The 10,512-nt window shown below is 35.4% G+C and overlaps 1 pseudogene; it reads left to right on the top strand.

Moving 5' to 3' along the window:
- Positions 1-5,800: 5,800 nt before the first annotated feature.
- LOC103601701 lies at positions 5,801-6,880 on the top strand (annotated as a pseudogene).
- The last annotated feature ends 3,632 nt before the right edge of the window (positions 6,881-10,512 follow it).

Below are 10,512 nucleotides of genomic sequence, written 5' to 3' on the forward strand. Positions count from 1 at the left end.
CCAAGCTTTTGAGGGTACAATGACTAGCCCATTTGGCTCAGATGGAAATCTCTGAACTAATCAACTATGGTCAGGGAAAGAATGATCTTGTAAGAATATTGCAGATTTCATTCAAACCCATGCTGTTTAAGTGAGGAAAAAGTAATGCCCAGGAAAAGGGGCGTGCTGGTCAACAGAAGGAAGTGGAAAGGGTACTAGAAATTCAAAACAATAGATGCTAATTACAGAGCAGAGATAAGTCGATGGATTCAGCAGATATTTCTGAAGTAGAATCAGCAGGACCGAGCAACTCACTGCAAGTGAGGAAGAAAATAAAATGTAGGATGACTCCAAACTTTCTGATTTGGACAGTTTTGTACTTAAGTGTTAGTAAGATATCCAAGTTCAGATGTTTAGAGAGCAATTGTATAAGTGTGTGGTGTTTCGTTCTTTATAGATGGTAATGGAGGCAACGGGAGTGGGTAAAACTCTACAGGGATAAGGTAGAGAAGGGAAGAGTAATGAAAAGAGTGCCTTGAAAACTGCCAGCATTTATAGAGTGGGTAGAAGAGCAGCACCCAAGGGAGACCAAAAAAAAAAAAGGGAGGTAGAGAAGAAGGAAACCGAGGGAAGGGAGTATGACTACTAATAATAAATGGCCAAATCGAATTGGTATTAAATTGAAATGACAAATATGTCTTTTGGCTTTGATTCCTTTGGTTGGTAAATGGCTCAAAGTGCAGTGAGGGTGAAGGTGATGCATGACACAGAATGTGGTGTCCCAGAAGCCCAGGGAAGAGAATAATTTTTAAAAAGGGAATGATCCTCAGTGTCCGATGTTGCTAAGAGGTGAAAAGAGAAAGAGGAAAAAGTGGGTGTTGCATTTACCAACACTGAGTTCATTAGATGTCCTGATGAAGAACGTTTAGCACAATGGTTTGGCTGGAAGTCACACTGATTGAGGAATAAGGTGAAGAAATAAAGAGGGATTTCAGGCAATTTTTTCAAGAAACTCTTTGAAATTTAGCATTCTAAAATATGTTAATTGGCTTGCTATTTATTCTTTTGTGAATCCATTTCTATTTTTTTGTCCATGTGTCCATTGGCAATCTCTCTTATTAATACATAAGTACTGTTTATATAAGGCCATTAAATTCTATTGTATACGATTTAGTTTTCCCCTGATTCTTATTTTCTTATAACCCTGATTTTTTTTCTTGGTTGTTGTTGCTCCAAATTTTAACTTTTTGATATAAGTATGCTACCTCTAGTTTTATGTTTGGGAAGGCCATTTCTTCCATTATACCTATAAATAGTCACAAAACTTTTCTTCCAGAGCATTTTTTGGAATTTCATTTGGGGTATGGAATGAAATAGAAATTTAATTTTTTTGATAGTAATTAACTATCCCCACAAAACTAGTTGAGTTAAATTGAAAATAAAAATAAAAGGACAAAAGAGTCATGTGTCTTGATACAATTTTCAGTGAGCATTGGGCCTGGAAATGAGATATCTGAATTCCCACTTATTCTTGCAGTCTGAAGACAGGCTACAGTAAAGTGAAGCCAGCCATTCATTTAGTTATATTTGATTTGGTAGAGATCTCTTAAATATATATTACTGTACTACCTAGCATTAAATATGTATGCAGTACACATTTGGCACTCAGCCTTATACCAGGAATTGTGATTCAATGCAATCTCCATCAAAATACCAATGACATTCTTCACAGAAATAGAAAAAACGATCCTAAAATTCATATGGAACAACAAAAGACTCTGAATAGCCAAAGCACTCCAAAGCAAAAAACATAAATAAATAAAACCAGAGGGATTATGCTACATGACTTCAAACTATACTACAAAACTATAGTAACCAAAACAGCATGGTACTGGCATGAAAACAGACACATGGATCAATGGAAAAGAACGGAGAACCTAGAAATCAACCCAGGTACTTACAGCCAACTGATCTTCCACAAGATACCAAGAACATATACTAGGCAAAGGACAGCCTCTTCAGTAAATGGTGCTGGGAAAACTGGATACCCATGTGTAGAAGAATGTAACTAGACCCATACCTCTCGCCATATTCCACATTCAACTCAAAATGGATTAAAGACTTAAATATAAGACCCAAAACTATAAAACTCCTAGAAGAAAACATAGGAGAAACACTTCAGGATGTAGGACCAGGCAATGACGTTGTGAATATACATACTCTTTCAACTTCCTTTTACCTCAAAATTTCATCAGATATTCAATCAACTTTTCTCTTTTTAATATAGCCCACAAAGAATCTATACATGAACATATTAAGATTGGTACAATTGCATGCGGCCCATCTCACTGATTGAGAAAGAGTTAAATTGTCAATTGCTGTCTCCAGGAAGGGTGTTTAATAGGGATGGGAGAATTATAAAAGACTTCATGTTTCCACTAAATGGTAGGAGAATTTTTTGTTTGAACCCAGTCTATAATCTAAACTTCTAGCAAAAAGCAAATAGGAAAACACAACCAAAAATAAACAAAACAGCAGCAACAACAAAAATGTAGAAAAAGACTTTTTCATTGCTACACTGTAGTAGAGAACATAGAAGCAACCAGCCAGAGGACAGAGTGCTAAAGATAGACAGACTTGGAGAAATCACAAGACAATAAAAAATAAAAATATTTGCCATCCCTGGCTAATAATTTAAAAAGTGGCAGGCTCTTTTAGAAGTTTAGTTTTACTTTAAATTAGTGAACTAGGAAAAGGCATGAATTTATTGACAGATACATGCAACAATATCATGGTGTTTTGAGTTTAAGAGTCAAAAATAAAACTTCTTGATATAAAAACCCAAGATCAAAAATTATCTGAAGTTGATTATAGAAAGGAAAACATTTTTTTCAAGCAGTAAAAAATAGACTATTTTACTGCAGATCAGGATGGGTCACAGAGGAAAAAGTTTAACATTATCTGCAAGAAATAAAATTCATATGGGACCAGAGAAAAGGCATTTTATTAGTTATACAGATGAAGGTTTTATCTATTCCTTATTAATTTTCTCTCCTTTGGATAATTAATATCATAATCCTATTACAATTATAATAAGTATTGTTTGTAATTAATTGTGTGTATATTCCACAGTGTATTCATTCTCAGTTAGTTTGTGTGTTTATTCCATAGTGTGTTCAGTCATTCTCAATTAATTTATTTTTTGTTTTTAAAAAGTCCTTAAGCACTCCTTTATACTATTTAAAAACTTACATCAGGGAGACTCCAAATGATATTAGCATTCAAATTCGTGGTGCTCATGAAGAACCTTTCTGGCATGGAAATGTTATATATCTTCATAGGGATATCGTACATAGTTGTATTCAATTGTACAAACTTACTGAACTGTATAATTATGATTTGTGCATTTCACTGTATGTTAATTTCATAGCACAGCTGTAAACAAATATTGATTTATTGTTAGTTGGCTTGTTTTTCAAAGTGATATGAGTTAACAGTTCTTAAAACTATTTTCTATATATCCAGGGATTGAGCAAATAAATAAATATATTTGAGAAACAATTCTCATGGATGGAGATGAGAGTTACAGGTATGGAAAGAGGGAAGACTAGAAAGTACTCTATGGTTTTGGATTAGAATTGGAGGTCTCAGTGCAAACCCATGTTTAATATCTATACATCTACCTATATCTATATTGTCTATCTATAGTTATGGTACACACATTTACTGCCTGGGTGTACATATGTATATACCTATCTCTATATTTTTCTCTATCTTATTTTCTAAATGTTATTCTCCACTAAAAGGAGAATAACAGGATTTCTTGAAGAAAGGGTTAATTTGACAGCCATGCCAGGGAAAGTAAAAAATGATCCTGAGACATCTTCCAGAGCCAGAAAGTATGGAAGTGTTCAAACAATGAAGACATACCAAAAGGATACAGGAATCCATTTGAAGAGGCTTCTATTTGAATGGGGACATAGGACATGGAAACCAACCTGAAGGGGCTTCTACTGGAAAATTTAAACAAGAGTATAAAAAATAAAAGTAATAGATTATAACCTATTGAATAAAATAAAAATCTATGAGTTCATACTGAAATAAATGAATAAACAAGTATTAAGACAGAAAGAGAAGCACTTTCTTATAGTATATTGCCAACTAATAAGTATACCATAACAATGGCGTTAGGAAGTCATCAACGGATGCAAAACTAGTGGATTAAAGTGTAAGAAATAGTATTTATATGATTTCTAGGAATCTTCATACAAACTGAAAGATTAACTGAAAGATGTACTGAAAGATATTCTTTAACCATGTGATCAAAGTTCACATCATCAATGTTGGGGCAAAGTAACATGATGTGTTTCAAGCACCCAAGGAAGGTGTAGTATCACTTCCATGGTATTCCCGCCAAAAATGTGTAACCGGAGCCCAATCATGAAGAACAGCAGACAAATTCATATTTAGGGATGTTTTTACAAAACATCTGACTCATATTCTTAACAAAAACAAAGTCAAGAAATATTCCCCCCACTTCTAAAAAAAAAAGATGTTGAGAAAATGAACTGGATTAAAAGAAACTGAAGAGTATGACAATTAAATATACAATGTGTGGTACTGGATTAGACTGTGGGCCATGAAAGGACGTTATTCGGACAATTGACACAAGTTGAATACAGATAGTAGATTAGATATTAATATTGAATCAAATGTTAAATTCTCAGATTTTGATGATTGCATGCTGGGTATTCTGCCCTGCTTTTAAAAAATACATACAGAAATATTTAGTGATAAAGGACTACAGTATCTCCAACTTATTCAAGTGGTTCAGAAAAAAGAGTGCCCCTCCCCCCATTGAGAAAGGAAGAGCATGAGAAAGGAAATGAAGCAAAATGCAAACAGTAGGTGACTCTGGGTAAAGGATGCATGGAAATTCCATATAGTTCTTGCAAACTTTTCTCTCTGTTTGAAGTTATATCAAAATAAAAGTTACCAAAACAATACTGGGTGCCTAAAGGACAGATCAAATAAATAGAACTCTTTACAAAAGCTCTATTTTAACAAGGTTCATTTCTGGCTGGGAGTATTGTGTAGTATGAACAGGTAGAAAGATAAATAGATAAATAAGCGAGCAGGCAGGCAGCGAAGATCTGTCCTGGCTCAGAATCATGAACTTCAGTGAGTATTTTGGTTTTTAGTCAAAACAGTGCCTGTGTGCTTTACTAAGTGTTTTGTGTGCATAAGTACTATACGATGAATGTCTCCATAATTGCTAAATGGGAACTTGACTGAATCAATATTTGCCAATCTCTTTTGACTTATTCTTTTACACAGCAATGCATAATCTGAGAATTTTTATCTAAAAACAAAACATTTTTAAGCCTTTTCTTCTACTTTCTCCTGAACTCTTATAGTACGTGGTAGCACTTAATGTCTGCTTTCTTGTCTTGTAGATCTTAGTAAATTCTTCTAAATTGTAAAACTTTTCCTGATTCTCCAAGCAAACCTAGTCAGGCACCCACTTCACAGCTGAAGTATCTGGAATCCAAATTTTGTTTACTTTGTGGTGAAAAGAAAGAGACTGAGCTCTGTAGAACTCTTTGGCACACCTGTTATTAGCAAGAACTTTGGGGAATAAATGTAGTCTTCCCAACCTTGATAGAAAAAAATCTTATTTAAATTACCCTTATCTTGATAATCAAATTGTGAAAAGTTAATAGTTTGTCCTTTGTGCATTTACTCTGAGATAGTCCACAGATGACCAGTGTTAGTTAAAGAGGGTGGTTAAAACCCTTTAACCTTCTGTTGTTCCAAAAGGATGGCGTCTATTCTCCAGGTCTGTTGGTTGGTTTTTATTCTCAGACTTTGTGCCATTGACATCATTCAAGGTAGAAACCTATGGGTTCTTGTTTTGGGGCAGTTTCCAAGGAACACAGAATTGAGATTTGGGAATTCAAATATTTGGCAAATTTACATGGAAATGAGACTGTTGTGTGGCAACTGCTGATTGCATACTTCATAACCAGCGAAGGGGAAGACCCTGAAATCACACATCTAAACAATAGTACCCAGATACACATCACTCCTTCAATGAACCCAGATGGATTCAAAGCCATCAAAAAAGCCTGAATGTTTTTACACTAACGGAAGGGCAAATTAAAACTTGTATGACCTGAATAGAAATTTCCCTGATAATTTTGAATTTAATAATATATCAAGGCGGCCTGAAACTGACTGTCATGAAGTGGCTAAAAATGAAGACACTTGTCCTCTCTGCAAACCATGGTGGTGCCCTGGTGACCGGTTATCTGCTTGATAATGTCGTTCCAGCAATTGGGACGTTACTTCCTGGAGCTTAACCCCTGATGATGATGCTTTTCAATATCTCTCACATACCTATGCTTCCAGAAATCTCAACGTGAACAAAGGAGATCAGTGTAAAATTAAAATAAACTTTCTTAATGAAGTTACAAATGGATGCTCTTGGCATCCATTTCAAGGTGGAATGTGACATTACAACTACATCTGGGCTCAGTGTTTTGAAATTACATTGGAGCTGTCACTCTGTAAATATCCTCTCCAGGAGAAGCACCCATTCTTATGGAATGAAAACAAAGCGTCATTACTTGAATGTATAACACAAGTGTACCTAGGTGTAAAGGGTCAAGTATTTTTATCAGAATGGAAATCCATTACTCAATATAATTGTGGAACTCCAAGACAGAAAACATATCTGCCCTTAAGTAGAACCAAATTTGGAGAATATTATCTCCTTCTCTTGCCTGGATCTGAAATAATAAATGTTACAGTTCCTGGGCACAATCCATGACTAACAAAGGTGATTATTCCAGAGAAAACCCAGAACTGAAGTCCTCTTAAAAGGGATACAGTTGGTTAGAGTGTGCTGTTAATAACACTAAGGTCAAGGGTTTGGATCCCTTTACCAGCCAGCCACCCAAACAAACAAAACCAGAAATGACCTCCAAGCCGCAGCAAGAAGGGCTCTGGGTTCCCGAGCTGGGATGGTGTGGGGCGAGGGCTTTTGCCACACTCCGCTGACATCTGCACCCAGCCGGGCAATGACCAAGCCACTGCTGGAAGCACCTGGTCTTCCCTGTGGGAATGAGAGGGGTGCCACAGGCCTCAATCCCACCACTTCTCCTTCTTCTTCCATCCCATTTCCTTCCCCCTTTTTCCTCTCCCCCTCCCTCCCAACTGCTCTACAACAACATCTTAGAATGTAAAAATAATATTAATAATATTACATTTTCTTCAACAAAAAAAGAAAAAAAACAGTGTGTGTGCACGCACACAGAGAATAATATTGGAAATGGGGGAAAATGTGAACACTAGTGAACCCTCCCTCCCAACTGCTCTACAACAACATCTTAGAATGTAAAAATAATATTAATAATATTACATTTTCTTCAACAAAAAAAGAAAAAAAAATAGTGTGTGTGCACGCACACAGAGAATAATATTGGAAATGGGGGAAAATGTGAACACTAGTGACTATGGGTAAAAGGTACAAAGGAGTTCTTTGTATTATTTTCACTTTTCTGTAAGTGTAAAATTGTATCAAAATAAAAAGTTACAAAAATAAATAAATAATAAAAATAGATAGTTCTACCTAAAACATTTTATTTTAGATGAATATGTTCATGGACAATTATAAAGTTTGTTTAATTATGACATTTGGTAATAAGTATGAAGACAAATTTCTTGTCTTATATATCATGTCCTTTAATATGTGATATGCACCTCTTATTTTATTCTATTTTTAAAATTATTTTTAATTGACACATAATAATTGTACATATCTATGGGGTACAGTGTGAGATATTGATACATGTTACAATGTGTAATGACCAAACATTTATCATTTATTCATACCTCAAACATTTATCATTTTTTTGGTATTTGGAACACTCACTATCTTCTCTTCTAGCTATTTGAAGATATGCAATAGGTTATTGTTAACTATAGTCACCCTATAATGCTATAGAACACTCATACTTTGTCCTACTAGCTGTAAGTTTGTATCTGTTAACCAACCTTTCCCTATTCTCCCAACCCCTACCCTTCTAGCTCCTAGTTACCACTATTCTACTCTCTACTGCCACGATATCAACTTTTTTAGCTTCCACGTATGTGTACTCCTTTGTGGAGCTCTTAATCCTGCCCCTACTATGCCATTTGTGAAGACAGGGCTAAGGTTAATGTTGGAGTCTTACAGATGTCACCAACTGTAGTGCTTTTAATCCTGTTCATGATGCTAATTGTCCAGCTACACAACCATGCTAGCTGTCAGGCTCTTTTACCTGCCGGTAATCTTGTACCGACTGGGCCAATTGTTGAGCTAGGGCTGGGTCTGGAGCTCACAGACTCCTCAAGCCCATTCACAGACTGAGTCACACACCAGGCTGGGTCACCAAGACCCCTTACACGCAGGTCTATGAGCTAGGTAATTGGCCAAAAGGTCCTTGGAAGCCATAGGTTGGAAAGCATGGCTGTGCCAGGTGGACGCCCAAAGCAGATGCCTGCCTACCTGCTTCACTAAAACTCCCCCCCCCATCTCTCTATGAAGAACACAAGAATAGCAACAAAACTAAAAAGAAACATTGGCATGCATGTGCACTAACTCCACATCCCCCCCCCAATTTGCTTACAAAGGATGTGCTAAAACCACACCCAACTGGACCCGAGGCAAGGACCCTGACTAAACTGTTCTATTTTCCCAACATCCTTATTTTAAATTAATATTGTGAGAAAAAGCATGGCTTGTTAAGAAATAAATTCAAAGATGATATTATATTGTATTTGGTTTGGGGAAGTCATATACTAAAGTGTAGACTGTAGTCTATTATATGTAAGTTGTTAATATAAGAAAAAGTTGATTTTATGATGTATGGAATTTGTATACATATAATATTTAAAAATTTTAAAGCACCAATAAACTTAGTTATGTAACATTTTAGTTTTCTTTAAAATTGAGGAAATACGGCTGGCCAGTGAGCTCATTTGGTTAGAGCATGGTACTGATAAGAGCAAGGTCAAGGATTCAGATCCCCTTACTGACCAGCAGCTAAAAATAAATGAATGAATAAATAAATAAATAAAATTAAATAGAGGAAATAAGGGAGTGTGTTTTATATTATTATTTGCAGGTATTTCTCTGAGTATGAAAAGCCCATCTAGGTACAATTCTCTAATATATTATTCCTTTTCAAAAATTGGTTTTGAAACAATAGAACCATAAAATGAGGAACTAGGTAAAAATTTTGCATAGATGAATAAAATTTACTGATCAGATGAAGGCAATCTTGAGGGAAATTTCTAACACTGTTATTTTTATGTTCCTCATTAGGTTATATTTTAACGTCAGTGCTCTTAATGCTTCCTGCCTTTAGCCAACGGTCCATTAGAGGTATAAATAAAACAGTATATGTCTACTAATAAAGGTAATTTAAAATTGTCTAATGATCCAAACCACCATGCTGACATATAGTATTCGGCTGAATGGTAAACTAAAGGAGAGCTGAGTCATATGTGCACTCTTCTGATTAAAACTAGTCCCTGAGCATCTTATTTGATATTTATTCAGAGCTCCAAACTGTTCCCTTTGTATAATTTAAACAATTATTTTATTTATAATCCCAAAGTAGCAGCCAATTGGGAAGTGCTGAGAAGCGGCTCTAGGTACCTTCCAGCTCTAATAGTCAGTGGCTCCAATGAGAAAAGTTACATCTGCCTTACACCAGTTTGCTAAATCAAACCCTAAATAATCAAAGAGGAGGGAGAAAAAGAGGAGACTAGCAAAGGCTCTTAGTGAAAGCAAAATAATTAGAGAAAAAAGGAAAAAGAAAAAAAAATTTAGGGCTGGTCAGTTAGCTCAGTTGTCCAAAACGCAGTGTTACATCACCAAGGTCAAGGGTTCTGATATGCCCACCAGCCAGTCACAAAAAAAAGAAGAAAAAAAAAAAAACCAGAAGTATTTAAGATCACCATATTAACATGGATCAGAAGTGTGCTGCATTATTATTAACATTTTAAAGAATTAATTCCAATGATTCTTTTTTCCCTATAACATTTTTTTGGGAAAAAAATATGATCCTTGCGGAAAACAGCATAGAAATTCTCAAAGGAAAAACAAAGTCAACCGTAATTCCATCCAGAGATAACCACTTTTAAGATTTGGTTTTAGGTTCCAATGTTTTATCTAACTGAGTACATCAGTGGACACCACACACCTGTGCAGAGGTAGCTTAGGGTAGTTGTTAACAGTCTCTCGGGCCAGACTTCTGGGTCTGAATCCTGGCTTTGCATAAGTTATTTGACCTCTCTGTGCTTTAATTCCCACATCTTTAAAGCTGTGATAATGGTACTAAAGTCATAGAGTTTTAGTAGAATTAAATGGATTGACATCTATAAAGCTCCATGAGCAGTGCTTGGAATATAGAAAGCAGTATGTAATGTTTATGTTTTTATTATTATCTCCAATTCTACACAGTTTCACAAAAAAATGATATC

The sequence above is a fragment of the Galeopterus variegatus genome, unplaced genomic scaffold, assembly GCF_000696425.1.
Source record: "Galeopterus variegatus unplaced genomic scaffold, G_variegatus-3.0.2 Scaffold3836, whole genome shotgun sequence".
Lineage (NCBI taxonomy): Eukaryota > Metazoa > Chordata > Mammalia > Dermoptera > Cynocephalidae > Galeopterus > Galeopterus variegatus.